At 42.6% G+C, this 25,348-nt stretch overlaps 1 long non-coding RNA gene across 1 annotated transcript in view; it reads right to left on the bottom strand.

Moving 5' to 3' along the window:
• LOC130168280 (uncharacterized) overlaps window positions 1–16,005 on the bottom strand; it is a 47,427-nt gene extending 31,422 nt beyond the window's left edge. The window contains exon 1 of the long non-coding RNA XR_008827407.1: window positions 15,502–16,005. This is a non-coding gene — a long non-coding RNA (uncharacterized LOC130168280). The remainder of the gene's footprint in view (window positions 1–15,501) is intronic.
• Between the last annotated feature and the right edge of the window lie 9,343 nt (window positions 16,006–25,348).

Raw genomic sequence — 25,348 nt, 5'->3', positions numbered from 1 at the left:
TTATTCCCCATGTTTTCTACACTGAGTGAGTGAGAAGCTGACCTACACCGCAACCTGCCGTATCTCTGCTGATGATAAACACTGGGGTTATGCACATATGACATCACAAACCCTATCTCTGTCATTTCCCATCTTCCACTTCAACACACACACACACACACACACACACACACACACCATACAAGCAGCTGTAACTTAAAAAAAAAAAGAAAGAAATAAAACGGCGCTCACACCAATTTTGTAATCAATGCCCACAGAAAATGGGATTCCTTCGGCCGCCGGCAATTAATACATTTGTGTCCTTTTTTAACACTAGTGAGTTGAGCTTGAAATTACCAATGACTGGCTCCTGCTCATTTGCATATTTATTGCAGTGGAGGACGAGGTGGTTGTGGTGGCGATGGTGGTGGTGGTGAGGAGGGGTGGGGGTGGGGGGGTGAAAATTGGGGCGAATGATTGATGTGGAGTTCGCCTCCTGCATTACAAACAGCCCATTATTGGGCAGACAGAGGAAGAGAGAGAGAAAGACAGAGAGAGAGGAGGAGAGAAGGGACTGAAAAAGAGAGGGAGGATGAAGAGCAGTCTAGCATACAGCTGATTAAAGTTGAAGACAGTGGGATCAGTCTGCGCCGGAGGTTTTTGTCCTCCACCCCTCCTTCCCCCTGCCTGTTTCCCTTCTCCCTCTGTTTTTTTTTTTTTTCTTTCTTCCATCCCTCTGTCCTCTCACTCCATATTTTGCAGGGAAGATGGCTGGGGCGGGAGCATTAAAGGCCTGTTATAATGGATGTTGACAAGGAGTGGACCAACAAAAGCCCAAGCCTGAGGATTTGCTTGAAAAGATTCAATCAGACATGTTTTCACTGCGATTAATTGGCGGACTCAGAGGGGGAGGGATGGGAGGGATGTGGGATGAAGGGATTGGTGACGGAGGTGTGAATGAGTGTGATTGTTCAGAGCGCAACCCCCACCCTACCATCAACCCCCCCCCCCTTTTCCCCTCTTCCTCACACACCCCTGTGCTTCCCTCTGTCATTTTGAGCGATAGTTTGGAAATGTCCTTTGAATGATGCTAAAGAGCAAACTCCTCCGCCCTCCCACTTCCCTCCCCCTCCTCCCCGTGAATTATGAGTATTATTTCAGGGAGGTGGGATGTGGTGAGCCAGAGAACAGGACTACACCGCTTTGATTGGATCTGACCTGCCTCTACTTGTGTCAGACACACACACACACACACACACACTAGATAGACTGCTAGCATGTGTGTGTGTGCGTGGTGTATGATTAGCTTAGACAACCATGTCCTGATCATGACACAGCTCAAGAGGTAAAAGTGCTGTTGTTGACCTAACTCTGAACCTCATACCTCCGAGCACCTCTCACACACACACACACACACACCTTAAGACATTATTGGTGTTGATGCCTGTTTTGTTTTTTAATATGACTTGACATGATTTGTGAAAGAAAAGAAACCAAAATTACATTGAAAGCAAAAGTCACCTATTTTTTTAAAAATCAAATTTAAACCTGGTCTCAGCAGCATTTAAAACGGCTCAGTTTCACACTGAAATCAAGTCATTCCAATGGAACTGACACGATTTGTGGATTCGCTCCCACAGGCAAAGTAAATCTTCACAAATTTTTTGGTGGAGTGCCCCGGTACACTTGGGTTTAAGGCACCAACCATGAACCGCAGTATCCCCGGTTCACATCCAGCCAGGTATGTGTTTTTTTTTGTTTTTTCTCCATATTATTCCCCTTTTCTCTTTGTTCACTTTTCCTGAAATCTCTCTGCTGTCATTAAAGGTATTCCAAAGCATAATTATTAAAAAACAAAATTTAACTTGTTGGTGCCATTGAGCAATAGCAATCTGTCTTAAGAGTGCTGACCTTTTACACTTTGTTGCTCCAATCAGAAACAAAACCTCAACTATTTTTCAGTTGCCATATTTTAATTTAGTACGAGGAGCAGCCACTTTGTGTTTTAGTCCTATTGGACCCAAACAGAGTTTCACGAGTGGCATGTTGGTTGTAAACTTGGTTGTAAATAAGCCTAAACAAAACTTATGTTATTTAACTAGTTGTGAAAAAATAATAAAGTAAAACCAATAAAAACCCTGAAAATGTACATTTAATGATATCTTGCATCTCTCTGTGCAGATAGCACAACATAATCTATAGTAAATATGTACTTTAGAAAGTCCTGCTGCATTATTAGCATTTTTTCCTTTGTACAAACAATTAACCGATATTATATATTTGATACTGAAGGAAAATTCTCAGTTTATTATAAGCAAAGATCCATTGGTTAACTGCTCAGTTGGTGAAGTGAAATATCTTGACAGCTGTTGATGGATTGGCACAACGTTTGGTACAGAACATCCTTGATGAATTGTTTTAACTTTGAGGATCCTCTGACTTTTCATCCAGCACTACGATCAGTTTAATAGTTGTTCTCTTCGTCCAATTCTCTTTAAATAAGATGATGACCATGGTAAACATAATTTCTGCTAACCATCATGTTGATATATACATCACATCAGTATTTAGCTCTGCTCTGTGAGTAAACCCTAACAGAGACACTAGTATTACTGTAGGTTCTTAACCTTTTTTAAATTGATTATTATACGGACATTTATTGACTTCTAAATGGATTTATGTACATTTATTAACAAGACACCTGAGACAGGCGGCACAACCTTTGTGTTGATTAGGTTTTAAATTTTCTCAAGATAATACATAATATAATAAATTATATGGATGTGTCAAAGTTAAATAGTATAAGAAGCAGCTGTAAGGTGACCCGAAGATAACAAGAGTTTCCACCGGGTTTCACTTTCTCTATATGCACCTGTAGTACCTTTGACTCACAGAGTATATTATGCAAATCCAGACGTGACATAAATTCTGCAATGACATTAGCACTGTGATCTTAAGCTTGGGGGAGGTAGGGATCCCAGGCAGCATCTGTGTCTGCTCGTTCCTCCTCCCAGCATGTATCTCCGCCTCTCCAAACTTCAGATCCTCCTCAGAAGTGTTGCAGCAGTCGGCTTTGGTTTTGCGGGGGGAGGAGGAGGAATAAGAAGTGGGGCAGAGAGAGTGCGCATACAGCAAATTGGCAGCTCCATCAAATTATACTGGCATTAAGGGGGTTTCGCAGGGCGTAATCCACACGCCAAAGCCAGCCCGCCCCTCCCTCCCTACAACATTTAACTTTTGTCGACGTAAACGCCACATTTCATGCTCTGCCATTAATCTGTCAGATTACAGGTTGCAAGCAGTTTGAGCAGGGTTTGGGTGGGGGCATAGGAAATTGGATGAGGGGTTGATTTGCAATGAATTCACTCGATCTTGGTTTAATGTGGGGTGGCGGGTGGCAGAGGTAGCTGGATGAGGAAGGTACCATAAGACTCTCTGGTTAGAGTCACATGTGATCTCTGTTGTGATCTTTTCCATGAACCCAGAATTTATCAGACTGTCACGCTAAACCATCTCTGTGAGCAACGAGCATGAACGAGGTGTGAAATGTGCCCCTGTCTCCGTCTGCCTCCATGTTACGGGCTCTTCTCTCTCATAAAGGGGGAGGTGAAGTGATGTTCCCGGGGTGTGCTTTCAGCGGATAACCCTCCTGGGGACACGAACGGAGAACGAGCATATTGTCACATCGAGTGAGACTCTGCCCTCTCTCTCCTGGGTATGGAGGACCTCACAGTGGGGGTTAAGGAGGATCCAGGCATGGTTTCCTATAGATGGGAGCGCTCTGGGAATAAGTCGACACATGCAGGGTTTGAAGATGCCACTGCACTGGGGAGTGTGGCCCTCATCCTGGGGGGTGGGACTAGAGTACACCAGCTGGTTTTAACTAAAAGGATTAGTCACTCAGTATCTAATAGATTAAACTGGACATTGATTGTGGGAGAAAAACTCATAATGTGACTTCATGATGGTTTCACTGGTTTCTGTTTATGTCCCATCATGTGGATATCGCTTCAGAGAATATTCTAGTCTACAAGATTTTTTTTTTTTATTTGGCACATGTGGTCACATTTTAATATATAGACTGTTACGAGGAATATATTCTAATAAAACTATACTGATATAGGACAAAAGAAGCAATACACCTTTTAAATACTTTCCAAAAAAGTTGAATTACAAACTTACCACTGAGATTTGTGGGAGTGTGAAGAATAATTCAGTAAACACCTGATTTTAAAGACATGTTTTCATGAAGTGATCATGAGGTTCTTATCCTTTAATCTGGTTGAAATCTGAGATAAAAAAAACATCAGTTATTTGTTCTAATGCTCAAACGTTTCCCTGAGAAAGTAAGGTACAGTAAACTACAACTGTTTGCATCTTATGTCCTACAATCAGCGTTGGTTTCTGTTAATGATTACAACTGTTCACTAACCATAACCAAGTAATTTTAGTTGCCTAAACTTAACCAAACCTTAATTATAGAGGTGGCATACCAGATAACGCTCATATGATAAAATATGTATTTGATATTCCCACATGATGAGTTGTTGGAACTACGCCTTATTGGTCTAGGTGGAGTCTAGCAGCTCTGTGAGTCTGTACAGTGCATTGAGCTCAATGCTAACATGCTACTAACTATGCTACTGCTATACTAACATAAATATTTAGCAGGTATGATGTTTAGCATTTGCTTGCTAACACTGACTAATTAGCAGTAACCACAAAGCAAACCTGAGGCTGATGAGAACATAATTAGTTCTGCAGGTATTTGGTCATAAACTAAAGTATCGGACAAAATGAAAATGTAAATTGTGATGCTGGCACAAGATGAGGAGTCAGGAGATCATCAGAGTTATCGCAATTATCCTGAGGGGAACATGAATATGTGAATGTGACGGATGTATCACAGGCATGGTGGCACTAGAGGAAAAGTGGGTGGACAAACATGACCGACATTACCATCCCTGAAGCCATGCTACTACCATCGCACCTCCACACTGGTGACTTGTTCCCTGATCATTTAATTTATTTCGTGTTAACATTAGTAAAGGTTTCCTTCCATATAGAAAACATGGGGGATGATGGTGCATATGGCACCTGGCCTGCTCTGAGGGGTTCTTCCAGAGGTGAGGTGAGAAATGAGACTGGCATCTTTCTCCTCATGGTGCTGAGGGCCACTCATACCCACACACCCCCACCGTCACTGCTCTTACCCTCTTGGGAATAAATTGAATGTCTGTGATCTCACCATAGATCAAGACAAATAATAAATCACCCACTTACTTCTACCCTCCCTCCTCTGTGGATATACATTCTGCTGGCTCCCCCTCTGCTAACATTACTGCATCTCTATCAGCCTTTTCACCTGTCTCTTTTGTTCTCTATCTGAGTTTCCGTTGCAGCCTCAGCCTTCATACTCTGCTATATCTCTGTGCTGTTCTGCCAGCTTGTACTGTGCAGAGTCTTCTGTTTGAAGTGAAGCGGTGCAGCCACCTCTTGTTACTAATGCAGGCTTCTTACACATCTTTCTTACACTTGCAGATCTACAGTCTGCAGTATACACAAACTGCAGTATTTATAAAGTAAAGAAAGATATTAGTGTGCGTTTTCTGTATTAGTACTTTCAATATCTCTCTAATATGTACTTAAAACATAAGAAAATGTATCTGGTAGTATTTCAGCAGCACGGGAAAACAACTGACTCTAAGTCCTGACAATATAAATGACGCCATGGAGAAGTTCTAAAGGCAAAACCTACTCGAAAAGCAAATTTCTGGCTCCACTTAACTTGTGGTGAGTCGTGTTTTCTTATTTCTGTCGATTAGAGGACAAACAGAAAAGATATCACAGCACATGTAGGATTCTTAAATTTTATTTTCTTTCATAGCTGCATGAAAGTTCTGTAAATAAAACAATCACAGATGAACGTCATCTTTCTGGGGCCGGACTTGATCTTGCACTTACACTCGACAATCACACAGCACCCTGGTTTCCATCGCAGTTTTGCGCAACATAGAAGTGATTTTTTTGAACAGTCGACAAAACACAATGGCGAATGGTTTGTGTTTTCACTGAGTGATGTTATGTGAATAAAGCTGAGTTTTCTCCTCCCGCAATATCATTCCAATGAAACGTGACAATGAATTTACAGTAGTCTGCCAAGACTTAAGATGTGAAAAAAGTGTTTCCATTTCAGTTTTACGAAATATTGCTTTGTCAAATAGTCTGAAATAAAAAAAATAATGCGAGCGTACAAACGTTCAGCTTGCAGATCTGTAGATGGTAGCATGTAAACCATGACACCCTGTTTAATGTCGTTAGTTGATTTACAATCCGGCAAGATGCACAATGTCAGCGTTTTCTCTTGTTCACTTATTTCAGCTAACCCTCTTTAGCATTTCTAAACTAGATTAAACTAGTTCAGCTGTTGTGTTGTGCTTATTTCATGACCCAATCCATTATTACAGGTTACTGTAGATTAAGAATGAGAATTATTTTCCTCAAAGTTCAGTTCCTTCTGAGCTACATTAATGAAAAATGGTGTCAGAAAAATAACCACAAAAATGACGACTGAGTATAAATGAGGTCAACGCACATGTCGAGGTTGTTGCCTACAAGAATAACATCTCTTAAACTGTCAAACTGTATTTCTTTGATCGTTGTGTAAAATGTTACATTAATTGCTGCAATCAAAATGACCTTGGCAGGACAGATACGTCCCTCATTACTGATTGGTTGGTCTGTCAAACAGAAATCTGCCACCATGAGCACAATGTCAGGCTAAGTGAATAAAGAGAAACAAAACAGCAATTCAGTCTGATTATAACCCCCATTCATTTTGTGGACAAAGTTAAACGCTGAAAGGTTGTGCAAATTTCAATGAAATAGATTTTCAGTGGAAGGAAACTTAATTTTAGATGATGATGAAAGTGTATTATAGTCTATGCATAGGCAGTGAGACGTAATGTCACCCCTAAGCCAAACCTACTAAGAATATTTAACTAACGCCTCAGTTCTACAGCTATGGTATTTAAGACACGACAGACCTGCGAGGTTAAAGGCAGCATGCTATATTCTGTAACATTATTAAGTGATCACATTTTACATTTTAACATGATTATAATGTATTTGCCACCTCTTCAGAGCAATGACGAGCAGCCTACATGAGCCTCACAATGTCGGAGCGTCTCGCTGCTCCTCAGGAACGCCGGGGCCTGTCCGCTGAATTTTGCTGCGACTCAATTCCAGAGCTTCGTCACCCCTCCTAACTGATCTTAACACAGAGAGGAAAAGTACTGCTACAGGGTCGAGACTGCTGGTAGGAACCGCACGGAACAAGTCTTGACTACTTAAATCCGCTTTGATCTGCGTTTCCTGGAGAGGGGATTGTCTGCTCGGTCCTGTGGTAACACTTTTGTACCAGCCAGTGCTCTTTGCATCATCTCTCCCTGCGTGAAGAAGCCTTGCTTTGCCGTCCTCTCCCTTCTGTCTATGTTTTGCCCCTATCTCACACGGGCATGTGCACACGCACATTTGCAAATCCACATACACACATTTTTCTGTCAAACACATTCACTTTCTGTCTTTCTCAGCCCCCCCCCCCCCCCTCCTCCCCTTACTCTTTTTCTCTCTCTCCATTTTCTCTTTGACTTCCACAGACACTAATTCCCTTTCTTCAAGGACAAGCATCTCACGGCACATCATCTGAATAAGACTTTGAGTCGGCGTGGCCTCCCAGGGCTTAAGTCCGCAGAGCCCTTCTTCCCGATCCCCTTTTTAATGTTTTAACACCAGCCTTGTGCCGTCAATAAATATTAACATCCTGAGGGATGAGATATGCTCTGGTTAGGCCGTCTGTTCACCACATGGGTCTCAGGGTGGCTGTCTCTCCGCTGATACTGAGGAAGGATTGTTGAGCTAGTGACCCAGGCTTCAACAGAAAAAAAATCTAATCATCAATTGGGCCACTAAACCAAAGGATATCAAACTGTTGTTTCAGCCAGAGTTGATTAACTTTGAGCAAAGTTGTTGTTCACATTAACAGAGATAGTAGACTTATAATAACTACATTTGTCCACATCCTAATGTCACTGCTGCTGATGAAAATGAGCAAAGCAGGTTTGAACTGGACGTCTCAGCTGGTGCATTTGTCTAGATACAGAGACTACAGAAATGATGTTACAATACAACTAAACTACAACAGCAAATACACCTTATAGGAAACATAATTACTGGCTGTATAGCTATAGATTCAGTAGCAACATCTACATTTAATGATAGCAATGGAGTCGCAAGTGGTTAAGGTTCATGAAAGATGGTGGTTTTGGTTCAACATGTTCTGTCTGAAGTCACTGTGAACTTGTTTATGTATTAAACCAGACCTAACAGTAACCTAATACTGTGACCGTATAATAATTCTGTCATCACTTCAAGCTGTTTTTTTGTAAGATCAGGCATTTTGGCAGAAAACAAGTCTGTGAACACTTTACTGACATGTTCAGTATCAGCATATTTCCAACTTGCCAAATATTTAAATTCATACAAACATAAATATTAGGAGACGGGTCAATTATTCTTCAGGTAAGAAGGGCAATACAACAACATATTTCTTGGTTGAGTGGAATATATTTTAATCCAACCTTCAGTAAGCTGCACTAATGAACACTTCCTCTTTCATGTGATGAACAGATTTCAGGACTTTTAAGTGACCTTTCAGTCCTAAATCCACCTCTCTAACCTCTAGGATGCAGCCGCCAAATTTTGAGGCCAGTTCAAATTAAAAACATTTTCTATTTTAATGTACGGTGTTCTTCCAGTGCTTTTTAGTACTTGATTCTCATTCCAACCAACACGTCAGTATAACACAAACAGTTTTATCCATCAGAAACAAAAGCAGTAAGGTCGGGTTTTAGACTTAGACCTCGGGTATCGGAGCTCTAAGTTCAGGTGTGAACGCATGCAAGATGAACTGAGGAGTATTGAGATCTGATCGTTCACATATCGGCCACATTCTTTCAGCAGTGTGAACATAAATGTGTCCTGGGCAACACTGAAGGACGGCCTACTCAACTGACGTCCTGAGCCACAGTCTACATTGCCCCAGCTTTTTACACTTCTCCCAGTGTTTCCCATACATTGATTTATTTGTGGCGGCCCGGCACAATATGAACACTGACTGTCACATATTGATTTTCAATATTTTTTTTTTACTCTTTCCTTGTATTGCAGAGCTGTGTGCAGCGCATTGATTCGCTCAGCCCCTCTTCTTTGACAAACACACTGTCGACAAACCCTTTCAGTCATAGTCCGACTGGCGTAACACAACAACACATTTGGTCTCTGCAAACAGAAACGATCTATGTATTTATTTGCATATAGAGCAGGGAGGTGAGATGAGGAGATGTATTCTAATGCCAGGTGTGAACTGTACTTAAAGCTAGAGTCTGGACTGACTGAATTAAAAGTAAAAACATTGCCTAGCTGATAAACTCTGGTGTAGGATTATCAGTCAGGGGAAGCATCTTCTTTCGTTATGTTTCACCACTCATTTATTGGGGGTTTCTCCTTTAATTTGTCTCCATCTGTGTTATGCCTGTGACTCTACTGACTTTGAAAATGAAGTTATCAATCAGTCCACCATGTTAAAAAGCCTGATTCACTGATAAAAACCCACCTAGGAAACACAAATGTTATCAGAAGTGCTCTCTTGTAATCAAATCAATACGTGAAGAAGAAAACAAGTCAGCGTTTCTAAGTTTCCCCTCTAATACAGTACAAGCCTCGGCCTGATGACTGTAACTCCAGCAGCCACCACCACAGGATACTGTCACACTCAGTCCTCTTCCCTCGTCCCTGACTCCCAGCTCCCACCCCTGAGCCCAGATTCATTACAAGCTGTGGCCAGGGTATTAAGATATGGCCGCATTAACAAAGTTGTCTCTGTATCTTAATTGAATCTACCCCCGCCAGACCGAATCTGGATTATGTTTACCTGAAATATAAGCGGCTCGGCAGACGGAACACGGCCCCACTGATAAAACACTGGGTTGTCCCCCCTCCCCAATCCTAATCCCCAACTGTAATTTGTTCCTCGATGGATGTAGCCGCAGCGATGGGAACCCCTGATTGGGATTCATTCCAAGAACAGGGAAAGCATCTGCAGGTAAGTTCATCTATTAAATAGTGATGGGGTGTGTGTGTCTGTGTGTGAGTGTGTGTGTGCAGTAGGTTCACATAAACTGTGCATGGATCTGCCTCTAACAGCCAAATCTAAACAGTATTCAACTGTTCCTCGTGATGCTTTCATCATTGTGTAACAGCTGTCTTACAAGTTCATTTGCAGGATTCACGGAGGCTTGTCGTTCCAGAATGATCTGAATGAGATTTCAGTGTTTCCCAAAACAGCCCAGATTAGAAAGACATCATAAGTCATGGTTGAAAGAAATCAAGTTTTAGTTTGCCATTTCCCTAGCGGTCTAAAGTCATGTGATCGCAATGTCACAGCACTGGTGGGGGCATGTTGCTTCAGCTATTGGTGAGACAATGAAATACAATCCAAGGAAATATGAGGACAGATTTTACTTTGTTTTTCTTAGCAATGATCACCAGTCAAACACTGCATTGTGGCTAAAGTTGAGAGAGATTTTTGGCATTTAAATGCATGAGGGGTTGCAATTTTTTCACGAAGGGCTGATTGATCTGAAGGCAACATGAGAGGTTTAGTAGTGCTATAACGACGACAGGCTAATTCTGCTTTTGCTCCTGAGAGGAAACATTTATTATTTACATGTTTTTCCCTGGAGAGGGGCCTGAAACATCTATAAATCCTACAAATAAGACAGAGACCATCCCACCATCATCATAAAACATTAGGATAATTTATCATTTGAAAGTCACAAACAAGTCAAAAACCAAAGAAAATGTCTTGTGACGCCGATAAAATGTCCACTCCTCATTGGTTATATATCTGAATCTGTGCGTTTTAATCTTTGATTAAACCACTAAATGAAAAGTGACTTTTTTCTGATGAGTATCTTTTTGGAATAATAGGAACTGATATTGTTAACATTTAGTTAAAAACTGTGATTTGTTTGTTAGTCTACACACATGCAGTATTTAAGTTAGGGCTGCACAATTAATCAAAATATGATCAAAATATGGCCAAGTGCAATAACCAAATCACAGGAGCTACAATTCTTTTAAGAAAGGTAAAATGTGTGACAACACATTGTTGTACATTGTTAGCACCATAAGTGTTGTGGTGCTACAGAGACGCCCCGGCCTACGAATCATATTCTCCAGACGTAAAGGAACATGTTTGTTTGGTACAAGACCAACAAAACTAATCATCATTTGAAATTTTTTTCCAGCAAAAATGAAATACAAAAACAAAGTTACATCTTTTAGATTCATGCATGATATTAAAGGTAAGGAACTGCCAAGCCGTGGAGAGAGCCCAAGTGTAAGACCACCTTGCTCAAGGGTATACTCCACTCTGGGCCTGACACTCCACATCCCCCCACTCAACACACACACACACACACACACACACACACACACACACACACACACACACACACACAACATTAGATTATCTAATACACAGAGTCTGGCTGGAGACCAGAGACCCACAGTGGCACAGTTCCTTTGTGTAAGTGGAGGATGGACAAGCCACCGTTGGGGGTCCAACATGAGGGATGGCTCTTGATGGTGACACTACGGAAGGGCAGGTCCTTCGCCTTTTTGTCCTTCACAGGGCACCGTCCTCACACAACCCCTTTCCTTAAACCCCCCACTAACCACCACCTCCACTGCCACCTTTTCCCATCCTCAGCTCCCTTCCCCAGGGCTCTTTAGTTTGCATGGATGTTTCAGTCAGCAAGTCACTGATGCTGTCACTGTTGATGTCATAAATCATGTCTTTGTGTGTAAGGGTGGGGCGGGGACGAGGATATGGGCGAGGGATGGACTGTGATTCATATAACCTTCCCCTATAAGAATTCAATTTTTATTTTTTTTATTGTTCTGCCAAATAAAATGCGTTGATGATGTTGATCCTTCCTCATGAAACTGCTGCTCAGGATTTCTTCCTGAACAGTAAACACCCTCCTTAAAGGATAGGTTCATATTTTTTCAAATCTTTCAAAAATAATAAACCATTATAATATGCCCAGGTGTACATTCACACAGGTTTTGCTTCTTGAATCCAGAAACTGAAACATGTTTTTACACAGAACAAGGAATGTGGATTAAACAGGATGAAATATTGCAGCAAAAAGAAAAAATTCCAGTATTCATATGTTTATAAGTCTAAAAATTATCAAGAAACTGCACTTCTGACCGAGGGAAGTCAACAACTCATCTTTACTACCTTTTCCAATTCATTATCTCTGGAGAAAAGTTTCTGAAAATTAAGACTACATTTCCCATAAACATACTTTGTTTGTTCCTGTATGTTTTAACAAGCATGACGATGGATAAGAGTGCTAACAGACTTGATAACAGTTAATATGTATTAAGATAAGGTAAGGAATGTTTTGTGCCATTAGATTCACAGTAGGCCTGTGATTTGGTTGATTTGATATGAGCTGATATGAAAAGGGCTTATCTAACTTTTTCTGAACACACAGTTTGATGATTACTGCCACAGCAGCTCTGTACTCTTTTACTCTTTTTTACTCTTTTTTACTCTTTAGTGTGATTTTTTTTTTCTTTTACTACTTAGTGTGATTTCTTCTCGTACTACACCGACACTTTAAGCAAGTACAGCTATGGGTGTTTATACTTTTACAGTCGTGTTTTGCCTCTTGCTATTTTTTGAACTTTTTGATGCAACGTCGGGAGACTCACTCTACCACGGACCCATTGTTTACACTCGGGACCAGCTGTTAGCTATATCCCACACACCCCTTCACTATGCTGTGCGGCCAGAGATCCCTGCGGAGATCCGGAGAAGGAGGAGAGGCTGTAGAGCTGGAGTGAAGCGCAGACAGCGGGAAAAAAACGGTATAAACCATGTTTACAGTCTGTCGTCATGGGGAACGTAAGATCACTCCCAAACAAGATGGAAGAGCTTACTGCGCTAACCCGGCTTCAGAGAGAGTTTCGCGAGTGTAGCATCATGTGCTTCACGGAGACGTGGCTGAGTGAACTTTCTCCCGACTCACATGTCACACTGGACGGATTTCAACTGGTACGGGCGGACAGGAAAACCACGGAGTGCGGTTAGAAGAAAGGAGGAGGGGTTGCTGTGTTCGTTAATGAGAGATGGTGCCACCCTGGACACATCAGTGTCAAGGAACAACTCTGCACTAGAGACTTGGAGCAGCTAGCGGTTAGCATGCGGCCATACTATCTCCCGAGAGAGTTTTCACATGTCACTGCGGTGACTGTGTACACCCCCCCCCTCGGCCGTCGCCGCTGCAGCCACAGACCAGATCCATAGTGTTGTCTCTCAACTCCTAAACCAGCACCCCCATTCCCTCCTCCTCATCTCTGGGGACTTCAACAACACGTCCCTGTCCTCTGCTCTTCCTACCTTCACCCAGTATGTGGATTGTCACACCAGGGACAATAAAACTTTGGACTTGTTGTATGCTAATATCAGGAATGCATACACCTCATCCCCCCTCCCCCCGCTGAGACGCTCAGATCACAACGTCCTTCATTCCAGCAGCTGTCAGACTCCACAACTCCTGCTCTTTTTGACCATGTGCAAACTTGCACTTTTTCATGTACATATCGTGTGTATTGTGTATATTGTATTTATTAGTGTATATTTGGGATATTTTTGTTGTATATTTCCATAGATGTTTATTCTATAGAATATTTTTTCTGCTGTGGTAAATGAATTTCCCATTTGTGGGATTAATAAAGTTAATCTAATCTAATCTTATCTAATGATACTTTCCCATCACTGATTGAAATGATTTAACAACAAAGCCTACATACCAGACAGTTTGGGCTTTTACACCAACTATAGTAATTAAAAACTAAAAACTTGCATTGGTTCTAATGTGGCAATGTCAGATGACATGCGGTGACTCATAGCTCATCAGGCAGAACCGAACAACCAACTACGTCCGCTATATACACAACCTACATACAGAGCTATTCCTGAAAGGAGCTGCATTACTTGTGTAACAATATTCTGTCTCAAACTAGGAATAAAAACTATCAAAGTAATTTTCTAATATGCGGCTTTAGTTTCCACACCATTATTTTCCATGCATGCAATCTCAGAAATGTAGAAAATCCCAGGATTAACCTCAAAGTGCAGACGTCCAAAAAATGCTGCTCCCCCCTCAGCTTGACAAACCCCAGCCTTAGTCGATGGGACACGGTCATGCCAACGAAAACGACAGAGAGTATAGATACAAACATCTGGTAGTCAAGCTAGCTTTCAGAGACAATGGCCTGCTGCCACCAAAACTGAACAGTGATCAGATCAACCAGGGAGCTGCCAAATGTAGGAGAACAGATTTATCTTCACACTTGGACCTCAGGACCAGTGATGAAACAAGGTGTTCAAGTGATTATGAAACTGTAGACAGCGACAAACAACACTCACATAGCAATAGTGTAAATTTACTACAAAAAAATGGGAAGTAGAGCGAGTGCAGCCTACTTGCCAGTTGCCGGTTTATTAGGTACACCCAGCTAGAACTAATGTTATCCATATATATCCGTGCTGCAATAAATCCTACCTTGATGAAGAATATAAAGTTAAGTTTGTGCAGATTTGAACTGTTTTGCATGGGATTTGAATTAAGTTCATAGTAATTTTGGAGGCTATAGTTCGAGGTGCTGTTGAACTGTGTTGCACTGTCCTGCTTTACAGTTCCCTACTTTTGTTTACTTATACACAAAAGTATTGCTAACTGTACTGTATAACTCTAATAATAGTGATTGTATTGAGTGGGTGTCTACTTTGTAAAAGAAGGACTCTCAAACTACAATTATACAACAGTTAGTTCCAAACAAAGTCATTTGATTGGACGTGAGGCATTCCATGAGTGCTGATATAGAGAATAACACCACTGGGGTTTTTAACTACATGTATCACTCCGCTTCACAGGCGATCTATTAACCGTTAATAAGCATCACATTATTGGTCGTTATCTATCTTAGATTGTAACAAATGAAGATGAAATTATTTCCAGAAATAACATTTGAATTAAATGTGTGGTCGTCAGAAGAGGATGATGGGATGAAGTCTGGATACTTCAGCACACACACACCTGAGGTACCGTGTAGACAAAGTAGCAAGCTAATGTGCACTGTGCAGGTCAGGAAAATGTTTATGTGTTGCTTAGCAACAGTCCAGTTGCGGAAGTATTTGTGTTGGCGTTACCAAATAAAGGATAAGATAAATTAATAATAATCTGTTGTTGCTTATTTAACTAATATTCTTGTAGAATTGTTGTATAAAAGCAATATCACACTCAAAACGTGCAATAACAGCACGCTAAACACTCACTCACATACTCATAAGTCCTATACAACTGGTGGGCCCATAAATACCTGATATATATGGCGGATGTGCGTTGGCCCTCATAAGATGACGTCCGCTGAATGTGTCCATGAAACAGCTTACTCTCCCTCCAGGAGTCCGGTTTACAACGGTCCTTTTCCCTCCAAAAATCCGGCTCCACACATCGGTTCCTCGGCAAATGATGGAGTACGTTTCTCCTCCCTCGTCGCCAGAGGTGCACCTGAGTTTTACCTGGTCGCCAGGTGCGCTATCTGGTTTTCCAGTCGTCCCTCCCTTGCCGGGGCTCACTGAGGTGCTAGCTGACAGTTAGCGCCAAAGCTAATTAAGTCCAATGTCGACTTGCGCTAGCTTGGCGGTAGCGCGGCTGTTAGCTTAGCCGTAAACACACATTGAGCGTCGACGGTTTGAAAACACCGCATTTAACTTAAAATAGCGGCGACTGCAACAACTCAACGTGTCTCGTGACTTCACTATCACTCATATTGACGCAATTACACATCTATAACAGAAATTCCTGGAGCTTATCTCCGTCCGCTCACCGAGAAACGGAAAAAGCCAACGAGGAAATCGAACGAACTGCTCTCACACACTTTTAGATCACGCGCTACTGTTTGCTCCCGCCCCCCAGCCAATCAGTGGCCAGGAAACTTTGACGTTACTTCCTGACTGCCTAATGAGACGTAATATGCAACAAATTAGCAAGTTAGGTTTTAACACCCTACCACTACTTTTCGAACAAACTTTTGATGTTGCATTCACTGTCATCGGTAAATTACAATATTCACCAAGTAAATATTTAACAAACATTCAAACCTCATTTGGCCATACACACAAAAACGTGGAAAACATCCTAGGGTTTATATCCAATATGACCAAAGGTTACAGTTTTACACAGAGAAGTGTATTATTTAGCCTACCCTCACTGGTGAAAATGATGTGGCCTGTCTTGGGCAGGCTATTCTTGTGTAGTACTAGTAAATATGATAAAGTACATATGGTTATCTGAAATGAATCAATAGCCTCCAAGCCGATCAAAAGTAGGTAGGCCCACTTATCCATATTGCAAAATAAATCCGGCCCATACTTGGGGTAAATGCTTGTTTTCTTCTGGCCCAGTATACACCCAGTTCCACAGCCGAAGATGCTACTTCCACCAGTTCATACAGAAAATCTTACAGCTGTCAGTCAATACTGGAGGATAACAGCCAGACTCTACCCATATGTGAGTATATGGGCTGGACCCAGGCATATGTTGAGCGAGAAGTTTCACTTTGCTATCTAGTTTTAAGAGCTGTTTTTTTTTTTTTTTTTTTGCACTCTCATGCTTCCTCCAGCAGATAGATGAGTCATTATACTACAACTACTAATTTTTTACATGGCCCTGATTTATTGTTGAGATTAAACAAAGGTAAACACAAACAAAATGCCATCAAAAATTTTGATTCCTATAGATTTTAAAGATGCAATAAAACTTGTCTTACAAATAAAAAATGTTTGTACAGTACGTGAAATCAGCCAAAATAAATAAATAAAAGTGAAGACCTGAGGTACAGTAGGTTTGGTGAATGGTTATTAGATTAAAATCTACACAACAGGCATCAGTTTTAAAGACCTCTGCTCAAAATATCGATTTTCTTGATGGAGTATTACTTCAGATCGCTGCTGCCCACTCCAATTATACAAACACTCTTCAGACATGAAGAAAGGCTAAACAAAGATACTTCAGCATGTGTACACACTTAATAGTCTCAGCTCTGTGCTGGAGGGGCCACTTTGACAGCTTCCTCGCTCTAGACCTTCCACAGGCAACGAAACAGGTGCTGCAGACGACACACATACACTCGCTCTCCACACTCCAACCACACACTCTTATCTCAGGCAGGAGGGCTTAAGATAGAAAACACGCTGTACAGTAATTACCACCTCCTTCCCTCTCCCCATCTCTCTCTCTCTCCTCCTCTCACCCCCCCCCCTCTCCATCCTCTACTACTTCTCCACTCTCTCATCTTCCCAACTTTCCCATCTTTCCTCTCTGTCACTCCCCCCTGTGGGACATCTTCATCCTCCTCTCCCATGTTTGAGCTCCCTCTACCTACCTCCTCCACCTCCCGCTGGCCAAGACTAAGCCATGTGTAGCCTCGCTGCTGGGATGTCGTAGACAGAGAGACAGAAGGCCCCCCAGGGCTTCACGGCGAGTCAGGCGCAGTCAGCATGCACTTGACGTGATGCCGCCTGTCCTCGGGTGACAACACTGCATCCTTGGCGGTTGTGCTAACCCCCCCCCCCCCCCCCTTCTCCCGGTTCCCTGCTCTGTCTCCCATTCCCCCCGTCCTGAAACAGATGCTCGGGACTAGGGCGGGCGCCAGTCAGGGGGGACGTGGGTTAATTGGGGTAGTACTGGGGGTTAATTTCAATTAAAACTTCAACTAATGGAGGTCAAGGAAGCGTCTGCAAACACCTGATTAAAACAAATGGTCCTGCCAGTCAAAACTTTATCTTGGTCAGCCTCCAGCAGAGGGTCCTGGAGTGAGAAAGAAAGAACAAAAAAAGGGGGAGCAGGCGGAGAGAGAGAATGACTAATTGGGGAACACTTGTTAGCGCAACATCTGCACGGAGATCAGTGAGTTACTGAGTGTTTTTGCATGTGTGTGTATTTCTGCCTAAACATTGTTGATAAGGATTTTTACATTTTCTTGGCCAGATTTTTTTTTTTTTTTACTATTTCATTGCTGATAAAATCCTTTTCCAGCAGCTTTAAGAGAACTGAAACTCCGTCAAACACAAGATAATCAAGACTCAAAATCATCATTTAATGAGCTTCAAAACAACCTGGATTTTAAATGTTAATGGGAAGATTTAGTTAAAACATCAGCACCAGTGGGGAGGAAAATGTAAAGTCTGTCCTGATGGTTGCAGGTGAGGAAAGGTCATGGGGTCGTTTTCCAGTGTATGGATAAATCTGATATTTTATATTTTGGCTTGAAGCTGATCCTTGAAGCATTAAAAATGTTGTAAAAGACCACAGGTGTGTAAGTGCTGTGGCGCTAAGATAAAGGTCAGTCAGACATTGGAGTTCATCCTCTGGGGATCAAGAATATTCATGCCCAGGTCTTGGTATGCAGTATCTTGCTCTACATCAAAGTGCTGGTAAGCATCCAGCCAGAAGGAAGGAAACTGACAAACACTGTTTGTTATGACACTAAATAAAAATTGTATTTACATGTGTAACCCTCCTGGTCGTCGGCGTTGTCCAATCTCTCTGGTGTGTGTGCAACAAGCGGGCCACAATTTTCTTTACCTGTCGTCTATAATCACCACTGATAAATTTTATCCTGCTCTCTTAGCAGGACATGTGCATCCCATAGACTGTCACATTCACACCTGTCCCCCTGGAAACAATGGCAGGTGGGAACCAAAAGTGCTCCACACTGAAGGGGTGGTAAATAACCAACTTAAATGTTACACCTACAAATTATAATTTAAATGATAAAGTGCTGCAACTGATAATGAAATTATATAATACACTCAATGAAGCAATATGAAATATGAACTAAAATAATATCGCACCACTTAATATACGACACAAATTAATATGTTAAACTTGTGTCCAATAATTAAGGTGACACATCTAAGGGAATTGAGGTGATGACTTTATGCAAGGAAACTCAGAATGTGAAAGTAGGAGGAACCAACAATGATCAGTGTCGCTCCGTGTCGTTGAAATGAATTCCTTCATCCTGTAGGAATCGTATGTGCTCAGCAAATATCATGAGGATCTAGTCTTCATTAGTCCAGACTGTTGTTTCCAGTGTTTGTTTATTCACCACACACTATCAATATTCTGACTGTATAGATGTCAGCTGTAGCTAGCTCACAGCATACATGTGGTGAATGTGTGTGTTTGTGTGAAAACAGAGACTCTCGCCATGTTCACAACAGATATAAATATGTAAATATCTGATCAGAATCAGTTTGAGTAGAAGATTCCCACAGATAATCAACATAGTGTTTTGTCACAAACACAAAAATGTAAGTTGACAAATATGAAGAGACGATCATGAGAGGTGGATCACACTGACTTGCCCATGACTTTCCTCTATGTAAATAAAAAGCCAGTGTTATTCCTGCCCTCATTCAAGCTGTAGTGTGTATTTCTGCTTATGCGTGAATGAACAGCAGTTGGTGTGATGATGGTGGGGGCAGGGGGGTGGAGGGGGTGGTGGTGTTATCCTCACTGTACCCAGGCTTGCTGTGCCACCCTGCTGCCAGCCTGCTCTGCCAGGCGTGCCGCAGCAGCTTTCGACATCTGGCGCTGGGCCTCGGGGAGATGGCGGGGGACCGGGCGCCCCGCCGCGGCTAAATATGGCGCAGGGTTACGCCACACGTCCCTAATCACTTAGCCACTGTCTGGCAGCTCACACCACCGCTTTCCCAGATCCCTCATATATCAACACTGCTAGACATCTGTACAGCCACTAGGCATCTCCTCTCACTGCGTCCCACCACCTCCCTTTCCTCTTTACTGTCCAATGACAGCTCGGCTTTACATCAGCTCCTAATCCCATTTGTTTTACCATAAGATCACTGACTCGCTCTTATATCCTGAGGGCCGGTCTTAGTGTACCTACTGGTGAATATGAGCTGTCCTTCTTTAACCTTGTTACGTCTCTCAGCTCTATTTTCTCTTTCTATTTCTTTACTCATCCTCGTCTATTCACGTTTGCTTCAAGTGTAGTTTTTCTTCTCTTTTTTTTTTTCGGTGTGTGTAAGTCATTAACTCCTTTTCATCTTCAGTTCCACAGCCATCATATTCTTGGTGTGATTTTTTTTTCTTCTGAAGACCAGTATAATGAATCATTTAACTCATCTACTAATTGTCAGTTTGAGCTTCTCGTCGTGGTCAAGCAGCTCAGAAAACGTCCTTCAAATTTCTCGGTTGACCTGCTTTCATCTCGCCCTCTCTACACTGTCTGCTCCTTTTCATACTTCTCCATTTGAAGCCGCTGTGCAGTTGTTTTATATCTCGTCCACATCTTCACTTTTGGGTTTTCGCCCCATTTTTCCTGCTCTCCTCTCTCCACTCGTCCTGTCTCCACTCTCTCTTGGTTTAGGTGGGTGACATGGTCCAACGCTGCGTCTTTGTTATAATCCCTCCATATCTGTTCTTTCATGTCATTGCAACCTGATTGAATCTTTTTCAACAACCGTTTTCTTTCAGCTGGAGTCAAACAGCCGAGTGGCTGCGTGTCTGTATGAATCATTTTCTCTCTGTTATTTCTCTGGATTTTGCTCATTTTATGGTCAAGGTTTATAACTGGTTACTTTTTATTTTTGGCGATTAAAGAACTGAGGCGACTTTCACAGTTACAGTTCACACTTGTCAGGAAAAAAATCAGCAAGTGAGTGAAATGACGTGACGGTCATGTTACAGGATGTCCTGGTCCAAAGCCGCTCGCTGTGGATATTCATAGTTCCTGAGAGGACGGATGCTGGGTGATTCTCCGCACCACCTTTATCCTGAAGTTTTTTCTTAAATAATTAGAAGATTGCTGTGAAATGTCTGAGCACATTTAAGCTCCTCAGAGGACTCATCATAACACAGTATAACTGGCAGTTACAGCTGAACATGCAAAGTGATGCAAAGTGAAAAATAACTAGACTGAACATGTGGCTGATCAGCTGTCCAACCAGCAACGTTCATATTTCCATATTTGTATTATATTCACAGCAATGTTGTAAAATGACCAACTCCCATTCCACTACATGGAGTTTAAGGACTTCTGCAGTGTTAGCCGTCTCCCAGTTCCCCTCATAGTGTGCGCTGTTGTTGTGATATAGCTCTGATTGTTAGCTTAATGCAGTTAGCCATGTTCAAGCTTTCCACTTACAAGCTGTGTCCCAACTCAGGCGCCGCGGTCCTCTTCGTAAACATCGTAGACTTCCACGCCTTCAAAGCAGGTGGAGCAGTTTGTGTATTAAAAGCATCTGCTACATCTCTGTATGACCTGGTAGACCAGGAAAACACAGCCACGTAAATTAGAGAGCTGGTGTTCACCTGATAATAAACTCGTCGTTATCTCTTGCTGGTGTTAAACTCCAGAAACGGGGCAGGAGAGGAGCAGGAGTGATGGGTTACAGGTGACAGAGTGAAAAAAGGTGAGAAAAAGTGAAGAGATATCAGATTATAAGAAGAGGTGGTGGAGAGGGAGAGAGAGGGGGGGGGGGGAGAGAACAACAGCTCTTTCCTGTGTGTTGCTGTTGTAGAAGAGCTGTCACTGTGAGTAGTTTTAACTGATGGGATCCCAGATCTGTGGCTCACCAATCATTATCCCTTGTCACAACTGGAAAGCGTTAGCACAAACATACAGGGGCAGAGAGATGGAGAGACAAGGCGCTCCTCTGATGACAGCGTGATATACTGCGCTGAGGCAGGGAAGGCTGCGTGTTGGTCAGTGGAAAGATTAGGACCCTGCATACTCACATGAGGAACATTTATCATCTTTTCATCGCAGATGCTCCGGGACAGACGAAGAAATCCTCTGTGTTTTCATGTTAAAAGCTCTGATGCAGACGCAGACACAGAATCAGAAAAACTTTATTGATCCCTGCAGGGAAACTGCTTTGTTTACAAAAGCACATGGCATGAGTAAAAAAAAAAAAAAAAAGTTAAAACTACTATTAATTAGTAATAATAATAATTAAATAAATAGAAAAAAATCTACAAATGCAAATGTACAAAAGGTAATAATCAAGGTAGAATCACCGGGGTTCTTTAAAATCAGCAAACAGCAGGTCCAGTGTCCATGTGTCCTCTGGTAGTTCAGTCCACAAACTGAGTCAAAGTGAGTCTTGTCCAGTTGAAGTCCCAGGAGATCATGAAGTGTCTGGGTTCTCACGGTAACAGAGTGGATGACATCACATGAGGTGGAGGTGTGAACAACAACCAAGATGGCGTGTGAGAGCTCCCTGGGAGTTCAGTATGGACGACGTAGTCCCACAGCCGACAGTTCAAAGGCTGGGCTGCAAAAAACGTTTCCATCCTGTCCTCCTGAGCCGTGTACGAGACGAGATCTGGAGTCACTTCCTGTAGCCATGTCTCTGTGAAACACAACGCTACACTCAAGGAAGTCCCTCCGGGGCCTCACCGGCGCCACGATCCCCTGCTCTCCATCAGTCTCTGGTGTCTGGACCCAGCTCTCACTGCATCCTCTTTGAGTCCTCCTCCTGGTTTCTGAAGGGTCGTCCGTCACTCTTGCGCCATGTCGGCCGGCATCAGCACGATCAGCTGGTCCCTGGTGTTAACGATGCGACTGTGGCTCTCTCTACTGACATATTGGAAAGAAATGAATGGTACGAATCACGATACAGCACAGTGATATGATTCTCCGTCATGATCGGATCTGACGCAGCTAAATATTTTTTTATCTTGACAGAACATGTTTTATTATTCTACTTGTATTTGTGACAGATGACTCCCAATTATTTCAATCACTTGTGCATCATATCGTAGCACGTGCTCCTGTGTTCTCTCTCAATCTACTGTGGAATCACTAATCTGTCAGATATATAGTATAACACTATATCTGCAGGGACATAGTGGCAAACTGACCACATGTCCTTACTGTTGATGAAGTAACACAATTCAGTTTGTATGTTGTGAGTCTGTAACTTAGAGAACTGTCATGATAACTTGCCATCACTTTATCCTCTTTATCAGTGTTTTTATCTGCTAACACATTTTAATCTTTGCCTCACTCCCTGTTTCCACAACCTCTCCCACCCACCCCAGCCCACCTTTACTCCCCCCCTCCCCCACCCAAACTGGCAACCCACACCACAGCTCAGACTCCCCATTCTCCACCGATTCCCACCCATGATAGTGCTGCTAATCCTGAATGGAATCTCTCTGGTACACCCGCCATCACTTCACGTCTCCACCCTGACAGAATGGAGACGATGAGCCTGAAATCTGCTCTCTGCGGTGGAGGATTTAGATGTGTGTGTGTGTGTGTGTTTGTGTGTGTGTGTGTGTGTGTATGTGTGTGTGTGTGTGTATGTGTGTGTATGTGTGCGTGTGGTAGGCGGGGGTGGATGAGAGCATGTGTTAACAAGCCTATCTGCCCATCCAAGTGTTAATCTGTGAGATGCCAGCTGATACAGTAGGACAGGGTGGGCTCGGCTCCCTTCATGCCTACCTGCTCACCAGTGCCAGTCTGTCCTCCCTGTAGAGACGCGGGACTTTGCCCTTCGATCTCTCTGTGCTCGGGCACAGGTGGCACTCAGTGTGCATCAACACCCCAGCCTCCCTGTGTTTGTCAGAGCTCAGACTGTGTGTGGCTATGTGCGTCTGAGCGAATGTGTTAGCCTCAACTTTGTCACAAGGAGGATAATCTCCCATTCCCCCCTGCAGGTGGTATTGTTTGTGTGTGTGTGTGTGTGTGTGTGTGTGTGTTTCTGTGTGTGTGTGTGTGTGTGTGGTCCAGGTATTACTCGTGTTGTGGGGACCTAAATCTGTTTACTCACATACATTCAACATTATGGGGACAAAAGAAAGTCCCCATAATGTAAATCATGAGATCTTCAGGTGAAGACATGTTTTAAGGTTAGATTTAGGTTTAGGTTCAGTTAAGGTTACGTTTAGTGGATGTGGTTAGACCGATGTGTTGCTGTGATGCTATATCAGGCAGATACTGACCTTGTATTAAGGCTTCAAAACTCTAAATTTTCAGCTCCTCTTAGCTCTACATTTTAGCCTCATGTTTATCCCATGTTTTTTGTTTTTTTATGAAAAAGTAAAATGACCAACTGTTTGTTTCCTGCCCGGCACCAAATAGAGACAGATATGTTTTACTGGAGTTGATTCAAATCAAACATGACCACGAATGAGTTTGGAATGAAGTCACCAAATTCACTTAGGTAAAAGTGAATAAGGTGGAGGTACGTATGCACACATTCACACAACATACCCTCTTGTTTCTTCTAGTATATCATGAGTGGGCGACCCTGCAATAATCCACTTTATCGTATTTAAATAAATAGTGAGTAAAAATCAGTGAATCAGGGTGATTTGTGGTGTGATAATTGTTGAATTTAAAGATCCAAAAATACGATTATTGACCTTCATATATCCCATAACGTGCTGCAGAAATGTATGAGGGATGTATGGGTCTCTTCCCCAACACTCTCTGAGTTTAGGTAAAAGTCAAACGTAAAAACAGTCAGTGTTGGATATTTTCTCACTTCATTCTAACTGCATCAGTGTCACCGGCTGAACCCGTGCATGAACACAGGTGTGTGTGTGTGTGTGCACATGTGCGAAGTGTGTGTGCAGCTCAGCATCCTGTGGCTTCTCTCCATACCCGCAGTGCCTCGCTCAGCACAGCCTGTCCTGGCCATCTGCCACTACGGGCCCCAGGCAGCAGAGCTGTAGGCTGGGCATCGGGGCCCCCGCGGGCCGCTGGTGGTGCGGGGTACATGGAGCACAGCAGGGCCGGGCATCTCACTGTGTTCAATGAGGACTACACTGACTGATGGTATGATGTCAAGTTACTTATCATTATGTGCAATATTTGATTCACAGTTATTCAGGAACTACATGGCAATATATATATATATCAATATAAGCGGCTCAGTAGGGAATGGTGTGCTATGACTTTTCTTATTGATTCAAGTAACCATGGCGACGCAAATGGCGATAAAAGGCGAACAAATTCCCATAGAGAATGAATGGGGCGACATCATGAAAACAACCAAACCCACCCCTCTTTGGAGTTCTACTGCTGCGTCATATTTTGACATAGAAAAATGGTTGAAGCGTTAAACGGGTCGCAAGACTTCAGACTCTTTTGGGTCAAATCAGTATTTTGATTTTGTATT

The sequence above is a fragment of the Seriola aureovittata genome, chromosome 4, assembly GCF_021018895.1.
Source record: "Seriola aureovittata isolate HTS-2021-v1 ecotype China chromosome 4, ASM2101889v1, whole genome shotgun sequence".
Classification (NCBI taxonomy): domain Eukaryota; kingdom Metazoa; phylum Chordata; class Actinopteri; order Carangiformes; family Carangidae; genus Seriola; species Seriola aureovittata.
Note: the sequence above shows the minus strand (reverse complement) of the source record. Positions and strands in the feature narration are given on the sequence as shown.